This window comes from Lactuca serriola, chromosome 4 (assembly GCF_051521515.1).
Source record: "Lactuca serriola cultivar US96UC23 chromosome 4, Lser_US96UC23_V15, whole genome shotgun sequence".
Classification (NCBI taxonomy): domain Eukaryota; kingdom Viridiplantae; phylum Streptophyta; class Magnoliopsida; order Asterales; family Asteraceae; genus Lactuca; species Lactuca serriola.
The window spans coordinates 258,175,513-258,197,265 of NC_136411.1; the positions used below are offsets into that span (position 1 = coordinate 258,175,513).

General features: G+C 37.9%; 1 pseudogene; it reads right to left on the bottom strand.

Moving 5' to 3' along the window:
* Window positions 1-18,525: 18,525 nt before the first annotated feature.
* LOC145096953 (subtilisin-like protease SBT1.7 pseudogene) lies at window positions 18,526-21,210 on the bottom strand (annotated as a pseudogene).
* Between the last annotated feature and the right edge of the window lie 543 nt (window positions 21,211-21,753).

Sequence of the window (21,753 nt, forward strand, 5' to 3'; positions counted from 1 at the left end):
ACTCTGGAACCTGTCAATGAAGGGCACCAATGTGGTCGCTTATACTGCCCGCTTCAGCGAGCTGGTGGCCCTCTGCCCCAATATGGTTCCCACCGAGGGGAAGAAGATCGAGAGGTACATTTGGGGACTAGTGCCTCCGTATCAGGGGAATGTGCTAGCGTCAAACCCTGCTACCTTCGACAGTGCCAAACGATTGGCACAACGACTCATTGACCATGGAGTCAAAACCCCTGCAACCACAACCACCCTAGCCATCCCGGAACCCTCCAAACCCGCCGATACTAAGCGGAAATTCTGGGATGAAAGGAAGAAGCAGCAGGCTGCCAAAAAGCAGCAATTGGTGGCAATTCATGCCGCAGTAACCCCTACTGCTACTACTACTGCTCCGGTGAGTCGGTATGCTGGAAGTTCGCCCAAGTGCAACAAATGCAGCTACCACCACAACGGCCCCTGCCGTGAATTGCAGTGCTCTAACTGCAACAGGAAAGGACATACCGTCCGATTCTGTAAGTTCCCGGCACAACCTATCAACCAAGTCCCTGGCTCTGGCGCGAGCCCAACCTGCTATGGATGTGGTGAAACAGGCCACTTTAAGAGAGACTGCCCCAAAGCGAGGAATGCGGGAGGAGCAGGGAGGGTACTAGCTATTGGCCACGGGGAAGCAGTTGCTGACCCGACAGTGGTGACCGGTACGTTCCTCCTCGATAACTCTTATGCATGCATTCTGTTCGATAGTGGAGCGGAGCGAAGCTTCGTAAACCATAAATTTGCTCGCATGCTTAATCAACCACCGCACACACTCAAAGAACTATTCACAGTAGAAATGGCTAATGGAAAAACTGAAAATACGAGTAGCATATACTTAGGTTGTACCCTAACTCTAGATAACCATTCATTTCCAATCGACCTCATGCCAGTCTCAATAAAAAGTTTCGACGTCATCATTGGCATGGACTGGTTAAGCCTTCATCGTGCCGACATCATGTGCTTTGAGAAAGCAGTCCGTCTAAACCTTCCGTCTAACGAAACTCTTATAGTCTATGGCGACAAACCAGGTGCAAGTCTTCGCATCATATCAAGTATTCAAGCACAGAAATACCTGCGTAAGGAATACCACGCATTCCTTGCTCACGTCGTCGACACGAACCTAGAAACGAAAGAACTAAAGAACCTCCCAGTAGTGAGCGACTTCCCCGACATTTTCCCAGAAGAACTACCCGGGTTGCCTCCGCAGCGACAAGTCGAGTTCAGAATCGACTTAGTCCCAGGAGCTACCCCAGTAGCCAAGTCGCCCTACCGTTTAGCACCAGCTGAGATGCAAGAACTCTCTGGTCAACTTAACGAACTGCTCAGCAAGGGCTTTATAAGACCGAGTTTCTCACCTTGGGGAGCACCGGTCTTGTTCGTTAAGAAGAAGGACGGATCCTTCCGTATGTGTATTGACTACAGAGAACTCAACAAACTGACGGTCAAGAATCGTTATCCTCTACCACGCATAGATGATCTATTCGACCAACTGCAAGGGGCGAGCTATTTTTCTAAGATTGATCTGAGATCCGGATATCACCAGTTATGAGTGCTAGAGGAGGATGTGCCGAAGACCGCCTTCCGAACTCGTTACGGACATTACGAGTTCGTGGTGATGCCATTCGGATTGACCAATGCGCCCGCAGTCTTCATGGATCTGATGAATAGAGTATGCCGACCCTACTTGGATCAGTTCGTCATCGTTTTCATTGACGACATTCTAATCTACTCCCGAAGTAAGAAAGAACATGGCGATCACCTACGACAAGTTCTAGGGACATTACGAAAAGAGAAACTTTATGCGAAGTTCTCGAAATGTGAATTTTGGATCCGAAGAGTCGAATTCTTAGGACACGTGGTAAGCGAAGAGGGAATCCACGTGGACCCATCCAAAATTAAGGCCATTGAGAACTGGTCAGCACCGAAGATGCCTACAGAAATTCATCAATTTCTAGGTCTCGCTGGCTACTACCGCAGGTTCATTCAGAACTTCTCACGAATAGCGAAGCCTAAGGGGGAGAGAGTGACATAGTGAGTCGCTACCCGTAGTTGTTTGTCGTTGTGTGATTCCGGGGACGGAATCATCCTAAGGGGGAGAGAGTTGTAACACCCGTGTTTCTAGGCTAGGCATTAATATTGACATAATAGTCTAGGTTAACCTTTGTAACTCATTTAGAAGAAATGAAAAGGAATTATGTGAATTTTATGTGAATTATGTGTTTTATGCTTAATTATTAGGGTTTAATTAATTAAAAATAAAAATAAGCGTCAAAATTAAAGTGTGAGATAAGCCTGATATCTTTACATAAAGTTGTAGTGGTCGAAACAAGGATTTCAGGGATATAAAGAATACCAAAATCCGAGTTATAACGAAGAAGTTATGACCTATTGAAGTTTCGCGACAAAACCGGCACGGTGCTGAATGTCGTAAAAAGTGAGTTTTTGATAAACTACTTTTTAGCCTTAGTAATCTAAACGAAATTCGTAGTATTCGTTAAACCGAGAAGTTCGATAAAAAGAACGCCCAAATCTGACTTCGTATGAGGAAGTTATGATTTTTCGAAGTTTCAGCGCAGCAGTAGACAGCTAAAAACTCGAATTTTAGATCGAGCGGTTTTTAGCCGACACAACCTAAACGAGAATTGAAGGTCTCGTCATTAGGAGCACAACGGTAAAAATTCTGACGAAAACGGACGTCGGATGAAGAAGTTATGAATTTTTAACAGATTTCCTGTCCCGGTCTGTTAAAAATAATAATATAAAATTTAAAGTCAAAATTAGCCGACGAAGTCTAAACGGAAGTTGTAGATCGTAATTTTAGCTACGCGTGCATATAAATAACGTCAAAAACGGAGCTCGTATGCGAAAGTTATGGATTTTAGAAGTTTTGGCACGAAAACCGAGAAATTTCGCATAGTCACACAATTGCCACGTCACCCTCGCTTAGAATGTGACACGTGTCCTGCTGAGTCACCTGGCTGCAGAGTCATTAGGCTGCTGAGTCACCGAGGCTGCTGAGTCATGCGAGCCACGTGTCCTCTTCTGATTCGACCGAGGAGGAGGCCCAATCCGAAGCAGCCACCTCCCCAGCCGAAGCTTCGCCCAGCTGCCGCGTGTGTCCGAGCCTCGCATAGCCTAGCTCCGAGCCTCGCAGGTGCGCCAGCAAGCCGCGGTCCACTTAGAAGCCGACAGCGAGCCCTCGCATGTGCGAGCCAGGTGCGAGCCATGCGAGGCATGTGCGAGACCCTCTGCGAAGCCTCTTAGCCGTTGGATCTGGAGACTTCTCAGCCGTTGGATCAAACTTCGGACCCTATAAATAGAAGGGTACCTGCGAGGGTTTCCGGTTACTTTTGGAATTTAGCCATTTTTAGCCCCTCTCTCCATATTTTCTTCATCTTAACATCCCGCAAAGCCCTGGTATCAATTGTAAAGCCCGGAATACCCCACGAAGAGCCCGAGAAGCCCGGAAAATTTATCTTTTCGGTTTCGAAGCCCGACCTTTCGCAGAGCCCGGTTTCTTAATAAAACTCCCGGTTTTATTAAAAACGATCGTTTTAGGAAACGAATTGCTGCCCGATTATCATCAAATCAAGTGAGTGTATATTCACTTTCAATTTACACATAGATATGAAGTATTTACCTTAAAATACGTGTTACGTGTAAATATGTTAATTGTTTATTTGAGGTGACTGTTGTGTTGATATTCTATACAAGTTTTAAACTGTATATATATATTTTTATCTACAAATATGTTGGGTAGAACATGGGTAGTTAGTTGGTGTGTGATAAAATAAAGTGATGAGAGGTATCGATGTTTAAGATGATCTAGTCATCTAACAGAGTATAGACAACGGCCACAGACTATTTTAGGTAGTCCAGTGGAACGTTAGTAGACTCGTAATCGGTACATATGTTTGAACTATATGTTCATAAAGTGTTCCGGAACTATATGTTCCTTAGGAGTTTTTGAACTATGTGTTCATCCGTTAATTCTTCTTTTTGACACTATTACGTGTCGGGGTACGGGAGCGTACGGGAGTACTTTATTAGTATTTTCCCTATGCTTTTATTTTGAAGAGATTTGGAGTCTTCGTTTCTTTTGTGAAGTGATCGGACGAGCTTCATGAGTCAGTGTTTTCCTTTCCGATGCCGGATAGGGGTGAGTCTGGGGGTTCAGACCACAGCCTAGGCATTAGTTAGTGTTTTCATTTCCGATGCCGGATAGGGGTGAGTCTGGGGGTTATATACCTCACGATACTCAGACCACAACCTAGGCATTAGTTAGTGTTTCCATTGCCGGATAGGGTGCGTCTGGGGTTTATATACCTCACGATATTCAGACCACAGCCTAGGCAAAGTTCGATGCTGGATAGGGTGCGTCTGGGGGTTATATACCTCACGATATTCAGACCATAGCCTAGGCATTGATAACTACCCCTGACTTAATTGTCTTGTGGTTCTTTCTTTTACGAACAAAGGTTCGTAGTTAAACTTAGTCCATTCATTCAATATCTTTATCGATCCTTGTTTACTGCTAGAGGATTTCTGAAGCAGTTTAGTTAGTTAGTTGTTCATATCGATTCTTTAGGTTAGATCTAGTAAGATCACTGTATAAAGTTAGTATGTGGGGATCGATGTTGTTAGTTCCTGTTGAGTAAATCTTGGTGACGATGTGACGTCATGCCGATTAGATAAATCTTGGCGACAATGTGACTTCGTGCCTATTTGACATAAATTGTTGAAGGAAAACAATGTTGTCACCCCGGTGTTTGTTTTATTTGACATAAATTGCTGAGAAAGCAATGTTGTCACCCCTAATGAAAATCCTTAGGCTAGGTTCCTTGTGATAGTTGTTTTAGGGACGTAACGTGAGGATAACGGGAATGGGTAATTGGGGTAATTTGGTTGACTGATTGATGTTTAAACATAATAAATTTATGTATTGTGGGTTGAAAACCCTATATGCTCACCAGGCTTCCAAGCCTGACCCACTCAGCTGTTTATATTACAGGTAGAGGACCCCGAGCATAGTCGGATGATGATGATGAGTGAATTTTGGATTATAGGCCAGTAGTTACAAATAATTGTCGTAAGGCTTATAATGTCTTGTTTATGCTTTTGATCTGTATTGGAACATGACATCCAGAGGTTTTGATATAAAAGGAAATGATATATTTCTTAAAGAAAGATTTTGACAAACTTTTATCATATTTTGTTTTGGGGACCAACTCCGCAACATCTTTTATCATATTTTGTTTTGGGGACCAACTCCGCAACGTCTTTTCTGGCCGAGAAATTTGGGGATGTCACAATATTTCTCAACTCAACAAAAAGACATTGTGGCAATCCAAATGTAACACTCGATTTTGGAATTACTTTGTCGCTCGGGGATGCGGCCCAATCATCAGTTGTCATAAGGCTTAGGGCCTTAGGAAAGGAAGGATTTGGCCCATTTCGGATATGGTTGTCATGGTATAAGTGAACCAAGCGTTCGATTGTGTCTGCGAGGTCAGGGGTATGATCATAATATGATATCTCGGTCTTTTTGGACTTTGGGTTTTGTTCGGGAGGTTTTAATATATGGGTGTGTTTTTAGGAGTGTAGGGCTTCTCGCCACCTTTTCGTGGATATAAGGTTAGTTGGAAATGGACTTAGGATGAGGGAGTTATGGTATTTTGAAGATATTGACAGATTTGACCCCTAATGGAAATGTTTGGCAGATTAGTCCCATGCATGCAAGGATGCATGTACGTGTTTGGCTGGGTACGCCCATCGTATAAAGATACGTGGTCGCGGGTGGTTTGTGAGTACTTCATGCATACTAAGGGGTACGAGGGGCGTACTCCCTTCAGAGCAAAAACCTAATTTTGGGGTTCCTACCCTATATAAGCAACATTATACCATCCCTTTGGTCATTTTAATTCAACCACCACCCCTTTTGACATTCATGAAACCCTAGATTGCCTTGGGTGAAGCTTGGAGCTTGAAAGAAGATTCTTGGTGGTCTGTGCAAGAGAAAAAGAAGGTGAAAGAATCAACCTCTGGAGAAGGGCTTAGAGATCCAGTGTTAGCATCTCCATTTCGAAACTTTAGAGGTATAATGTCTCTACCTTGGCTATTCATTGTATAGATCTACTTTGGGTTGGTTTTTGGCCATTTTAGTCCATTTTTCTTGGTCTTGGTGAGCTAGGGTTGTTTTAGGAGCTCAATCTAGTAGATCTGAACATTTTAAGGGCCCTTCATTCATAAAGGTGCAAGATTTATGGATCTTTTGAGTTCAAGCATGAGTTAAGACCATTCATTAAGAACTTTTGAGCTCTAGAGTCACATTAAGCCATGCATGCTAGTAAAGTTGCCAACTTTACTTGAAAAGTCATCCATACGAATCAGACTGGAGAGTTGGAGCAAGGGCTGAAGTGATTAAGTGCTTATTGGAGAAGTTTGGAGTCCAGGGAAGTACGCTGGGCGTACGCACCTGGTACGCTGCGTGTATTGGCCCCAAAGGGTGTACGCTTGGTGTACCAGATGAGTACGCAGGGCGTACTCGCCCTGGTTGACTCATCTTGTTTTGTTGACTTTTTGCGCTTTGGACCTTGGACTAGGAGTTGACTAGGGTTTACCATTCAGTATTTCGGGCCTTTTTGGATATTGGGCCTTCTCGGGATAGGACCATGATGGGTTTGGGCCTAATTGGGGTAATTGGGCCTTATTAAGCCTTGTGGTGCCATTTCGGATTCGGGCTATCTTATAGGCTTGGATTGCATGGGGGTTTTTTTTGGGCTAGCTATGATTATGTGTAGGGATGAGCATTAGAACTGCCGGAATCGGAACCTGACCGGAACCAAACTGGAACCGGACCTGAATCGAAACCGGAATTGGTAATAAGGTCCGGTTACCAATTCTCCATTTTTATGAAAACCAGTCCCGTTTCTAAAAACCGAAACTGGTTTAACATTTTTTTCGTTTTTTAAACTGCGCATAACTCACTCATATGAAGTCGAAATTATTTGATTTTTTTCCACATGTAATTTGGAGTTTTTAATTCATATTTGACTATAAAAACATATGTTTTGGTTAAATATTGAATCAGATACATGCCCCGAAAGAAATAATATCGATGCTGCGTTTTTTCTATTTCAACATTTTTTTTGTTTTTTTGAATCTGTCCCATTTTTATAAATGAGCATAACTCATTCATATGACGTCGGAATTACTTAATTTTTTTCCAGCATATAATTTGGTGTTTGTAGTTCATTTTAGACTATAAAAACAGTTAATTTGGTTAGATATTGAATCAGTTATAGACCCCAGAAGACAACATATCAATGCTGCATATTTTGTGTTTCAACATTGTTTTGGAATCTGTCCGGCTTTTAAAATGCGCATAACTAACTCATATGAAGTCAGTATTACTTGATTCTTTTTTTTTTCCATTGTGTAATTTAGTGTTTGTACTTTAATTTAGAATGTAAAAAGTCTTAACTTTGTTAAGTATTGAATCATTTACAAGCTCCGGAAGATAACATATCATCTATAATATTTCAACCGGTTCTAATTTGAAAAATAACCGAAAAACCGGGACCGGAACTGGCGCTAGAACCGACAGTCTGGTTCCCGGTTCTTATAATATAGGAAAACCGGTTCCGGTTCCGAACCAATCCGGTTCTGAAGCTCATCCCTAATTATGTGTTTTGGTTTAGAAAAAGTAAATGGGCTTTAGGGAAAGTCTCATTTAAGGGTTTGGGCTCAATTTGGAAAATTGGGCCATTAGTGGGCTTTTATGGATTTTGTGGTTTTGGATCTTGTTTGGTTTTGGGCCTGAGCCTTAGTTGTGAGTCTTGTTGGGCTAGGGGTATAATGGTTATTTTACCCCAAGTATGGATTATGGATCATGGTTTGGAATCCAATTGCTAATTGGGTGATATTTTGGTATTGTTAGCTGGGGAAGTTGTCAGGGTGGCAACTAAGGATTTCTTGCAGTGAGCTTCAACATTCGAGATGAGTCTCCTCATTGTTCTATGGGTCGAAGGCACCAATGCCGGCCCATTTGGTTATGTATGGTAGGAAGACCCGGGGGCGACCCTTGGCATTTTTTTATGAAAGACTAGGAAGAGGCTCCTGGAAAATGTTAGTAAGTAGTAGTAGATTGTATGCTAGTTGTCTTTGTGATACTTGCATGGAAGACCAGGAGGTGGCTCCTGACATCTGTAAGACCCAAGGTTGTGGCCCCCAACCTGGCAAGGAAGACCACGAGGCGGCTTGTGACATAATGACAAAACTATGGTTGACACATTGTTGGATTAGTGTCTAAGTCCATAACTATTTTGGTATGTACTTGACCCGATTATGAGCATGGTCCTTTTGGGTTGCCTTCACCATAGCAATATGTAGGATGATTTAAGGAGAGAAAGGTTTAAAATATGATTTATTAATATATTATGAGAATAATATATTAAAAGAGAAATCATATTGTTTAATTAATATTAGTCAAGAATTAATTGTTAATTAATTTTGTGGCTAAAAGAGATTAATTAAACTTAGGGGACTGAAGTTGTAATTATAAGATAATTATAATTGGGCTATGGATCACCTAATAATATATAGGTTGGACGAATTCTATGGGAGGCCCATTAGAAATCGTCCAAGGGATATGATTAAGGAGTCCATGGGCTGCTTAGGGCCTAAGCAGTCAAATTAGGGTTTCCTAGTTGTAAACCCTAATAGCCTACATGTATATAAAGGGCCCCTATGCCCCAAAAACGTGGACAAGTCTTCCATTAGGGTTTCCAGCCGTTTTTGGTGCCTCCCCTCTCTTCTCCTCTTCATCCAAGTTGTATATGGTGTTTGTGACTCCATTAGAGGTGCAGCACTTGAGGCACTAAGCTTTCTAAGGCCAATTCAAGCAAGGAATTGATTGTTATTGCTATATAACAATCAAAGGTAATTCTATAAACCCTAATTCAGTTCATAATATGTTAGATCTAAGTTTATTAGTCTTGGATTCAAAGCATGTACAATAGAGAAACCTAGATCCAAGCATTAGGGTTTGTATGAACACATAGGATTGTTCTTATGCCTAAAACCCATCAGTGGTATTAGAGCCTTGATTGGTTTCTGTTGTATGTGATGCTATGTTGAATTATTTACTGAAAAACGAGTTTTTTTTGCCTCTGCCCGACTCAACTCGGCGAGTCAGTATCTGGACTCGGCGAGTTGGCCCTACTCGGCGAGTCCAGGTCTGACTCGGCGAGTCAGTGCGTCAGGCAGAGGGTATTTCGGGATTTAGCTGCTGTTTTGACTTGGATTTGATGCTTAAATTGTTTTATGAAGTTAAAATCCGAATTTTATCTTAATTATATGTTTATCCTTGCCAAAACAATAGATAATTTCAAATCTTTTAAATATTGGTTGTTTATATGATAAATATGCATTATTTCAAATTATTTATCTAATGACTAAAATAAGATTAGGTCAAATATAGATAATGAATAAATTAATTGTTTAACTTATATTATTTGTTATTTGATCCTTGTGATGTGAAAAAGTTTCAATTGCACCCTTTAGGTTTTATAGTTTAAATTTGAACTTAAAAGTTTCGTTTATGAAATTTAAATAAGTTAAACCCTAATGTTTTGAAATGTTTCAAAAACTTGCCCTCAAGTTTTGGAATTTTAAATTTGATTAAAAGTTTAATTTTGAAATTCTAAATTCTAAAACCCTAGTAATTTGAAAAGTTCAAATCACTCCCTTATGGTTTTTATTAATTAATTAAAGTGTATAGTTAAAAGTGATTTAATAAACCCATAAAGTTTTTGGTTTACATTTAATTAAATTAAAAGTATAATTTACTAAATTAAACCACCTAGTATTTTAAAAGTGTAAAATACACCCTATACTATATATAACATTAAAAGTCTAATATTATATATATGTATGAGTAAACAGTCAGTCTTACCGTTAGTAGGCCTCATTCACGAAGCTGGTCTATAAGGGGTGTTTAAGGAAATTGCCTATAAAATGGCGATTGAATGGGTATCCACTCTTACCCACCGCACTCTTGACTAGTGGAGGGTCGTTAGTCGAACGGGTAGGATAGGACAGAAACCTTCCATTATAAGTATAATGAAGTACAAAGTAACTAAATGCTTTTTCAAATTCCCAAATCATAGTTACTTTAGGCAAAATGTGAAATTGCATGCTAACCCATGGAATTACACTTCGTACCCTTGTCAAACGTTAGTGGAGCGTGTGTGGTTAACCGACACACTAATTTGGGGATGACATTGGTGGCGGAGGGTGGCTCGATGCTTATCATAGATCAATGGAGCGTGTGTGGCTAACCGGCACATTGATTAGGTGATTGTAGCATTGGGTGCACCACGTGATTCGTATGGTTATTCACACCTTATTTGTGATCCTCGGCATCCCAGTCACAAATAGTAGGGCATAATCGAGATTAAACATGCCATTGAAAAGTTCAATGAATCTCAAAAGATCTAGGAGTTTCAATTCATTTAAAACTTAATCTTCCTTTTCGTTTTTCATGGTGGAAATTGGTAAATCGTCATTTACCTACCTTCAAATATTTTACAACTAGATTATGGCATCCCTTTTCTAGGTTGTAGAATATTGTGTTGGATCCTAGCTTGATGTTTCATTTGGGTGTTACATCAAGAATTCTAATCAACTTAACTTGAATTTTCTCCCGTTCTGTAGATGTCTGAATCTTACAATGGTCTTCCCAAATCCTTTGGAACAAGCTTTCCAAATGAAGATGACGTTCCGAGATATGATCAAGGAAATGAGAGTCATGCTTCACTTCCTCCACCTCCTCCAATTGTTCTCCCTGACCCACAAGTTCAAAGGCTTGAAAAGTTCAAGCTCACTCAAGCCCTTTTGGCGAGTAAACACGAAGATGGGAAACCTGTGTGTGCACACGTCTTAGAGATGAAGTCACACATTGATAGGTTAAGCATGTTGGGTGTCGAGATTTCAAGTGAGTTGGCTGTTGACTGGGTTCGTCAGTCACTTTCTGAATCATATAGTGAGTTTGTTAGAGAGTACTATATGATGGACCACGACGTGACCCTAATTGATCTCACCTATTTGCTTATAGCTGCTGAATCAGCAATGATTTGGCGGGTTGGTCAAGCAAATTTGTCTAGTGAATCAAACTCCCAAACTTCAATGGACACTGGCAACATTGGAAGTCCAGAAAGAACTAAGTCTGTGATTGTCCGATGTGCTGTGCCAAAGGAGTCCATTTGCTTTTATTGCCAAAAGAAAGGGCATTGGAGACGAAGTTGCCCTAACTACCTGAGAGATCTAAGAGATGGGAGAGTCAAGACGTATGGCTCTGCTTCAGGTAAAATCCATTATCTAACTCTTTTGAGTTCCTATTCTAGATTCTTAATACATGATGTGATAAGATTACATTTTGATGTTTTGTAGGATCGAAGAAAAGAGAGGAAGATTGAGGGAAGAAGTGAGCTGAATCTAATCATGAAGAAATGGATTTCGATCGCATTACTTGAAGAATGGATTCTTGAGCTACTACTTGGAGTTAGAATAGATTGTTAAGAAATATGTAATAACATTGTTTTTCAATTGAATTGCATTGTAAGGACAAATTTTTTCCGCAATAAAATGAATTTTGATTTTATCTTATTTATTTATCCTTGTGATGGCATGTATGAAAAATTGATGTTTGAATGTTTCTATTATTAGCAATAATGGATTTGATTCTTAATTGTGTTATTTGTGGAAATGTCAAAAGTTTACCAAATAGGGAGAGTTTCTCATCGCCCAAGTTTCAATTGGACAGAAACTTGGAATCATGCAATGTGTATTGCATGATGAATGAAAAACTTTCACATTTGGGAAACTTAGACTAATTCTTTGGCAAAGTGTCAATTGAAGGACTAGGAGATCGAGTACACTAGGTCGTACGTTGATCAAGTCTACCACAAGAGTGACAAAGATATTCATCATGATTTACTAAAGTTTAGTAAATATGGTTATACTTATAAGATTGAGTATAATTCTGAGTTAACTGAAATAGTTTCAATCAATAGCAGAATGAATAAGAAGAATCAAGAAGGCAGAAAGATAAAAGTTTCTCCATTCTAAGAAGAAGAGAGAGTACCTTTTATTGTGTTTTATGATAAGTCTTAATGTCTCAATTGATCCTCTAAGTGAGTCTTAGTGCAATTGCATGTCTAAGAAGAGGAATCAAGAATTGTAGAAATGGTTAAATCAATAAGTCAATCATACTTCGTTCCAATATCAAGTCTTAAAGTCAAGATTGTGACATTGAGTGAAAAGTCTTAAGTAGGTTTATAACACTCATCAAATGTGGAATTTAGAAAAAGGTTTTCTCATTCTTGCACATTTAAAATTAGTAAGTTGTGATGTCTTGGATAAGACAAAGACCAACTAGGACCAATTGTGTGAAGTGTTTTGTCTTGATAAGAACTACACTAACTCTTGAATATTTGCTTTGTCAAGAAATGTTTCTTGACAAGAGAATCTTATATGACAAGGAGTCAGTGGGAGTCTTAATGGTCTTAAATTTTTTTTTCAAGAACAAATCAAGAATAAACCTTATCGATCATCACTAGCACACGACTTGAGGTTTACAACTTGTCGCACTGACATTATCTTGTTTTCTGTGCCATTCCAATTAAGTTAATTGCGTATGTGAGTTCTATGAGTTCTCATTTGAATGCATACTAGAGCCTTAGTCGATGGAAAGTACATTGATATGTAAGGACAAGTTACTAAACTACTTGGAAGACATGGTGGGCACTCGTGTTACCATAAGGCAAGAAATCAAGATTAAGAAAGTTCAGTCCATATGAGTTTGGATTTGTCGCAAACCTTGGTTTGGCAAATTCACATGGATAGGAACTCATACACCATAAAATCTAAGTGTCATAAGATTCCCTCCTTCATGAAAATGACTGTGAGAAAATACTTTCACTAAGAAAGGTTTTAAGAAGATAGCAATTGTGAAAATTGTATTCTCACATTCGATTATGGTTACGACATCCCTTTCCATAGTTCGAATTGTGAGATTTGGCAATTAGTTTGAACATTTGGAACTTAGTAACATAAGTTCTAGATTATTTAAACACACATATGAGCTATCTAAGGCAAAGGTGTATAAGTTTAAGAAGCTTAGATAAAGGCTTATCGAAGCATCTGGTATTAGAAATATGAATTTTAGAAATTCAATAGGCATTGTTTTCTGGAAGTTCATTTGTTTTCTGAATACATGTCAAGGCTAGTGGGAGCATAAGTGTTGTGCTTATATGATAATCATCATGATAGTGGGAGCATAAGTGTTATGATTGTATGATTATTATAGCAAGTATTGCAAGTTAGCAATATTAATTATAGAAAAGCAAAGATTCCATTTGCAAAGTTGCATGGGTTGAAAAGTTGTTTTGCTATAATTAAGGGAGAGAATATTATACTTCGTTTCAAAATCTAAAGCTTAGATTAAGAAATTTTAATATTTTCAGTCAAAAGATACATTGTGTGTTCTCAAAATTTCGATTATGATTACGGCATCCCTCTTCATAGTTCGAATTGTGAGAACATGACACATAAAATATTATGGCAAAAGGTTGGTAAAGTATCATATCTTTATGTAAGACATTATGCATCGTGTCCCATACACTTCGGGTATAGGATCGATTGCAAATGCTATAATAATTTACCATACTAAATTTTTTCAAATGTCTAGCGCATTAAGAGGGAAAAAGGACTAGAATGGATTTTGACTAAAATTATTAAACAACTATTAAAGGACGATCCAAAGTTCGCTGAGGATTGGTCGCTTGTGAGTAGTTGGAAGTATGGTATTGGATGGACCATATCGACATTACTATGAATAGATAAGATTCTATCAAGAATGAGTTGTCATATGGAAAATGTGGAAATGTTTCCATATTGGGAGTTGGATATTAAGAATCTATGTCTAGATTAGAAACTTGTAACAATTTCCGATAGAGTACCTTGTAATTTCATTAGCCAAGTCTTGGTGACTTTTGTGCTATGACTTTACGAAAGGATCGTTGCGTAAAATGTTAGAATCTAGCATATTCTAATAGTAGCAAAGAACCTTGTGTTCTTACACTAACCATGGGGATTGAGGAATTGTGAAATAAGAATCATTGGAAAAGTTTACAATTGTTCTATTTCACAAAGCATGGACCATAGGAAACAAAGTGTGCATGCTTAGAGCATGGGACAATTGTTGTTGTAATTCAAGTAATGAGTTGATTATCCGAAACATTAAATAATAAATAATGAGTAATCAATATGGTGGATAAATAGAAGTGTTTTATTTACTCTCACAAGTTTGGGGCCATATAGGATTAAGTTTTATTGTTATGTTTAAATTTGCATGTTTTGACTTCCAGAATAACTAGGTTATTCAAACATCCACAGTCGGTCATACGTTGGAAGTAAGTATGAAGGAAGACTGTCATGAATCTGTCTGTAGATTGTCTGAAGTGTTTAGACATAACACAAATTTGCTGCAGAGTTCATGAGTGCTTTGATAAGATTAGAGTATTGGATTAAACCCACGCTCACTTGGATCACTTCATGGATTTATCACGAGTGATTAGTGAGACGATAATATTGTATATTCTTGAAACCGAGACATGTGAGTTGTTATTTGTTGGTCGGTTGCACATTGGTAATAAGTAAACGCACCAGTAACTTGGTGTTATAAAACTTATTGTTGTGTGTGATTCGATCAGTAAATTCAAGCGAGCATATGAGTCGAAGTTTATCCATTCCTTTTACCCAAAGTAGGATAAAAGCGATATCATTGGGCCTCTCGATGATTTAGTGATGACATCTAAGCGCTTGGCCAAGCCGGGACTAAGTTGATGTGTTCAATTGTAGTCTGTTATCAGTCGTCATAAATCGGAAGTCGGGAAACAGTATAGAGAGAATGATTGAAATTCATGTCTTTTGTCTATACGATATCTTGAGAATGGAGGAATATATAATCCCTTATCTAGAGGACACGCTATCTGATAAGATCATAGTTGACAGTGGCTTTTGAAAGCTACGATTGCTGATCAGGTTCTGAAGTCATACGGAAAATAGTTATTAGACTTATCCAAGTGGGAGACTGTTGGATTAGTGTCTAAGTCCATAACTATTTTGGTATGTACTTGACCCGATTATGAGCATGGTCCTTTTGGGTTGCCTTCACCATAGCAATATGTAGGATGATTTAAGGAGAGAAAGGTTTAAAATATGATTTATTAATATATTATGAGAATAATATATTAAAGGAGAAATCATATTGTTTAATTAATATTAGTCAAGAATTAATTGTTAATTAATTTTGTGGCTAAAAGAGATTAATTAAACTTAGGGGACTGAAGTTGTAATTATAAGATAATTATAATTGGGCTATGGATCACCTAATAATATATAGGTTGGACGAATTCTATGGGAGGCCCATTAGAAATCGTCCAAGGGATATGATTAAGGAGTCCATGGGCTGCTTAGGGCCTAAGCAGTCAAATTAGGGTTTCCTAGTTGTAAACCCTAATAGCCTACATGTATATAAAGGGCCCCTATGCCCCAAAAACGTGGACAAGTCTTCCATTAGGTTTTCCAGCCGTTTTTGGTGCCTCCCCTCTCTTCTCCTCTTCATCCAAGTTGTATATGGTGTTTGTGACTCCATTAGAGGTGCAACACTTGAGGCACTAAGCTTTCTAAGGCCAATTCAAGCAAGGAATTGATTGTTATTGCTATATAACAATCAAAGGTAATTCTATAAACCCTAATTCAGTTCATAATATGTTAGATCTAAGTTTATTAGTCTTGGATTCAAAGCATGTACAATAGAGAAACCTAGATCCAAGCATTAAGGTTTGTATGAGCACATAGGATTGTTCTTATGCCTAAAACCCATCACACATAACACTCCTATTGATTATGTTTATGTGTGATATGTATGACTCATTATTACAGTTTGTGATTTTCAGTTTCAGGTATTTCCGGTTCGAAGGGAAATGACCCGGCTTGATCGCAGCGCATACACCTGTGTTTTCCGCAATATGTGATCTTTGGGAATGACCTCTGATAAATGCTTTGTATTGAAATGTTTGACTCTGTTTTGAAAGAATTACTCTAGTCTTTGAATATAATAAAAATGAAATTTTTACCCTTGATTTTTGAGATGTTACACCAAACGATTGTAGTGTTGCTACAAGGTATGTATAATGATAGGTTAGAACATGAAGCAATGTCGTTGTTTGATAAAATACGTGAAAGAGGAACTATACGCGAGGCTTATCATCTATACAATGTTCATGAAAGACTATTTCAAGACTCAATAGTTTGAAGATTAAGAATTTTCTATAGTGAGTGGAAAAATAAACGGAAAGAAAGACGGTATGGGTGAGGTTTTGGGTAAAAAATAATAATATAAGCTAAATAAATAGGATTAAGGGTATATTAATTATTTTATATGTATTAAACCATTTTTAATTAACGATATCCTAATCCTAATAAATGAAACCTTTTCAGCCACGTGTCACTATACTTTGCCATTTCATATGAAAGTTAAATTACCTTCTTACCCCTAATAATATTTGATTGCATTGACCAATAAAAATCTATTTAAATTAGGAACTAATAAAGAAGTAAATGGTAAAAAATATATTTGCCATATGTAAATTGATATCCCTTAACATCAGCTGTTGGTTTAAATTCATATTTCAAATTTGAAATTTTTTATCAATATTTCCGGAAATTATCTTTAATATGTAAAACAATAATAGACTTACCCATTTTATTTAGTCACTATATATTATATTCAATTCAATAAAACTCAATAACCATATACTATTCATCAGAGAAATCGTCTCATGTGTATCAAAAATATTCTTCTCCAGTTTTTTTTGCTTTTGTAGTTTTGTATTTGTGTGTGTATGTGTTATTGTGTCATTGTAGTTGGTTGTTTGTTTCCATTGTTTTTTGTTACTACCACTGTTTTTTTTCCTTCACCACAGAAACATTCTACATCACAAAAAACAGTTACCTTATTACCTTATGATTCCTAATTTCCAATTAATTCTTTATTTGTTGTCTATTCGAAAAAGAGTTTTCATTGTAGGAACCCACAAAATAATATTTATAAATAATTTTGGGTACTTTTCGAATTAGAGTTTCCAACTTAAAATTTGATATTTTATGCCTATTATTTTTTGACCAATTATTCATTAACAATTAAACATATAATCATAATAAAACTTATAACAACTCTAGGAATGTTCATCGGTGTTTTTTTATTGCATTAAATTGCTATTTTTTTTTTACAATTCAAATAATATTTATTATATTGGTGGCGCTCAAGACAAAAAAAAATTTAAAGAACTATATTTGAACAACATAAAATCTAATAAAACGTCTGCAACATTAAACGATCAAAGTTCATTTACACACTTCCTTATATACATGTAGTTTTGTTACATTACCTCATTTTTCAGATTTAAAATTTCATTTTAATACAATGTATGATTGTCGTTCTTATTTTGACTTTTTCAAAATTTATTTTTCTATGTACACTATTATCATTTTCTTATTAATCATCATTCAAATAACCTTTATTACAATTTTGAACCATTTGATATAGAGATTGTAGATAAAGATATTGTATCAAAAGAAGCATTTATAAATCTATCATTTTTTTTATTATTATCTAAGTTATTCTAATTTGTTACTGTTAACATATCAAATTTTATAAAAATATTAATATTTGCAAATATATGATTAATGATTATTTTTGTGTATAAATAAGTTTTTAAAAATTCGTAAACAATTTGTAGAATTTTTTTTATATAATATTGTTTTTATTATTAGTAGAACACATTTTATTCATCATTTGAATTTGTAATTTATTTTATTGTGTTCATATAAGTTTCTTATATTATCTTAATTTTTTATTTGCATATAACAATGCCGTTTTCATGATTCGATGCGTTTGCTTCTTCTTTATTTTTTTTCTTCAGTCTATTCAGTTTTATATTCATTATACACAATTATCATTTTTTTTATTTATCTACACATAAAAAAACATTGCTCCTACCTTCAAACCATTTTACATATTAATTTGAACTAACCATTGAAGTTATCGAGAAAACATGATTTAATTCATTTTGAATTATCAATATTCTTTTACTTTATCTTCCGTGGGTTCCACGGGTTGTAACCTAGTTAGTCATAATTAAGGACCGACTGTGTGTACAGTCTAAAAAGGATTATCCGTGTTAAAAACTAACTTAAAAAAACTTGCAAAGTATGTTTTTTTTTTTACCATAAGAATGTAATTTTGTCTAAGAATAATAATAGTATATGTGAAGGCCATATCCCTTTTTTTCTCGCCAAGTCACTAAAAATACACGTTGCAGAGATGAAAGTAATTAATCGGCTAATTGACTTGGTTTGGAAAAAAGATAATGCAAAATGGCTTTTATGATTTATTTTATGGATTTTGGAAAAGTAAACCAAAGTATACTTCTTTTTGCATTTGGCATTTCTATAAAGAAAAATAAAAAATCTATGTAACCATAGAGCCAGGGAAAATACATTGCCTAGCCACGATGAATCTTACAATATTTTTTCGGTAATCACATCCAGCTAAAAGCTATTGGGCTATTTACAACATATTTTCCTCCATACCATGCTAGAGAAGCAAAGCTTTTAGTCCCCGATTGCATGGAAGTAGCACTAAATGTGACAGTATACGCCTTCTTCTCACCTTGCTTGACGAACGTTAGTTTATCAGGCTCAACCGTGATATTCACAGCCGACACCTTTGATGATATTGAAACCTTGTAAGTTGCTGGATTGCCCACATTTGTCAGACTCCTTCTATACTTAACAACCGTTAGCCCACTGCTTCCATTATCTTTGATGGAATCCGTAAGCAAAGGCACTGCAAAAGACGGGTAGTTAAGATCTTCTACCCTGTTTTTCTTTCCACACGTAAACTTTCCACCTGCAAACGTCTTAATTGAAGCAGAGCTATAATTCAAAGCACAAAGAAAGCTCAAATAGTCGTTAGCAGAGGCATCATAGACCAGACCAGGGTCAAGGGCTCTAACCGGGTCAACATGCCCTGAGCCATGGTCAAACGGGGTTGATGGTCTTCCGGTTGCAGCATCCCTCAAGCCTTCACCATTTTTATACGAGCTATATGCGGTGGTCATAAGCGCTGATCTTATAGCCGCTGGACTCCATTCAGGGTGGGCAGCCTTTATCAGGGCGGCTAACCCACTTACGTGTGGGCACGACATCGAGGTTCCAGTGTCGAAGTTAAATTCCACTCGCTGAGGGTCTTCGGCTAACCCGGTTGGACCCACTTTTCCGGTCCAACCCGCTAGAATGTTAACACCTGGTGCTATTAAATCAGGTTTGAGTATCGCTGGTGTGATGGGATTTGGACCTCGAGAGCTAAATGATGCGACTACTGGTGATGGTTGGATTCCTAACTGGGTCCCCCCAGGTGCAATCGTAGCCGTTGGATTATTATCCAAGGATATATACCTTTTTATTGCATCGCCGGCTCTCTCACCTACGGCGGCGGTTGGTAGGACATGTGGGTCAGCCGTGACTTCTTCCCCAAATGTATCAGGGTTAGCTAGAATCATTCCGGCACCACCAGCTTCCTTCACCACCTTGCCCTTTCTCAACCTTGAAAATACCCCACGTTCACACATCACAATCTTGCCGGCGACTTTTTCCGGTGGCAACGAATCCGGCGTACACAGGTCACCAAAAACCAATGGAATCAATGTACGTGATAAAGGTTTTCCAGAGTAAAGTGATACTCCTCTAAATTTCTTTCCATTTCCGAGGGTGACATACGCCGGAAAATCACGGTCCAGTGTTCCTGCGCCTACTGTAGCTATCCACGGGGCGACATTCGCTATGTTTGAAGGCTCCGGTCCATTATTATCCGCAGAGCTTGCTACAAATATCCCATGTGATACTACCTTGAATGCTCCAAAAGCAACGAAATCATTGGTGTAATCAGAAAGCGTGCCTCCTATCGACACTGATAACACATGGACACCATCGGTGATTGCTTTTTCCATGGCAGCTAATATGTCGCTTCCATGGCATCCCGCAGCCCAACATGCTTTATAAACTGCTAGCCTCGCATGAGGAGCCATCCCACGTGCTGTTCCTTTTGCAAACCCAAAGAAACTAGCCCCTGTGACCATGGAACCAGCTGCTGTAGTTGCTGTGTGTGTTCCATGTCCATCATCATCTACAGGAGACATAGATTCCAATTTTTCATCAATTGGTCCATAAGCTGCGTCATATGCAATCGAGAAGTACCTTGCTCCGATTAGTTTCTTATTACAGCTTGATACATTGAAACCTGTACCACTCTCACATTCACCTTTCCAGGATACGGGAATCGGGCCAAACCCTGTATCGTCTAGGCTCTTACTTCCCGGCCACACACCAGTATCCACCACTCCGACAATCACATCACCACCACCTGATTTGGACCCAGAAACGATCATGCCGCGGCTTTGTAGTCCAAGAAACTCCGGTGACCGAGTAGTATGAAGCTTGTATATCACCTCTTCTTGAACCGATAGAATCCCATGCTGCTGTTCAAGTTGCTTCGCTTCCTCAACACTTAGCCTGGTCGAGAACCCATGCATGACGTAATCATATGCATACAACATATTAGTCGACTCGGAAACGGATTTCATACAATTTGCATACCACTGCAGGTGGTCGGAAAACACTGATGGCTTGACTGATTTGTCCATGTGAACGATATACGTTTTTTGATTGTGTTTTTGGTCTGCTACTGCACCACAGTAACAAAACACCACCGTGACTACCATCATCACCACCTCCATGGGGTTCATCTATCTGATCTATGAGTGTAAGGGTGAGTAGTTGACTATTAGATTAATATCAGGGTGGTCTTAGTTGTTAAAAAGATGTTAACTGGTAGCATATGGTGGGGTAGTATTAGTGCGAGGGAATGGACTCACTGATTCAACTGGTATTAATAAGTGTGTGTTGCTCCTTAGTACGTAGTCTCCTAAAAAGAATATTTCTATATTCGTGGGTAGTGTCTAGTACTAAATTAACGCAACAAAATATCTAATACGATGATAATTGTTCGATATTTAGCAAATTTTTCGAAAACAATGTAGATACTACAAAACAAGACACCAAGGATTTGCGGTGTTTGTATAGACGTACTGATGTTATTAAAGGACACAAGATTTAATTTAAAAAAAGAAAACACACACACACACGATGTAAAAGGGATTTCCTCTTGATCTGGGTTTTTACAAAAGATAAAATTTTTCTTTTCCTCTTCAAAAAAGTAATTGTAAAAACATGTCCAGTATCATGTGAAGGGATAAAGTAAAAACCCTATTATATATGGATATGATTGCATGTATTTGTTAATGGAAAAAAGTTTTTGGTGAATGTCTTTTTGACTATTATATATGGCTTTAGATAGGACCACTTTGGAGCAAAGAAAGCACCACATAGCACAAAAAGGATTTAACAAATATTTGAAAATTGGAGTGGGGGTAATCGGGAATGATTCATCTTCCAATATAAATGTTAAATCACTCAACAAAATAAAAACGTGTTTTGGTTTGTAAAATAAGGATTTTTGAATAGGTAGCTATATAAAAA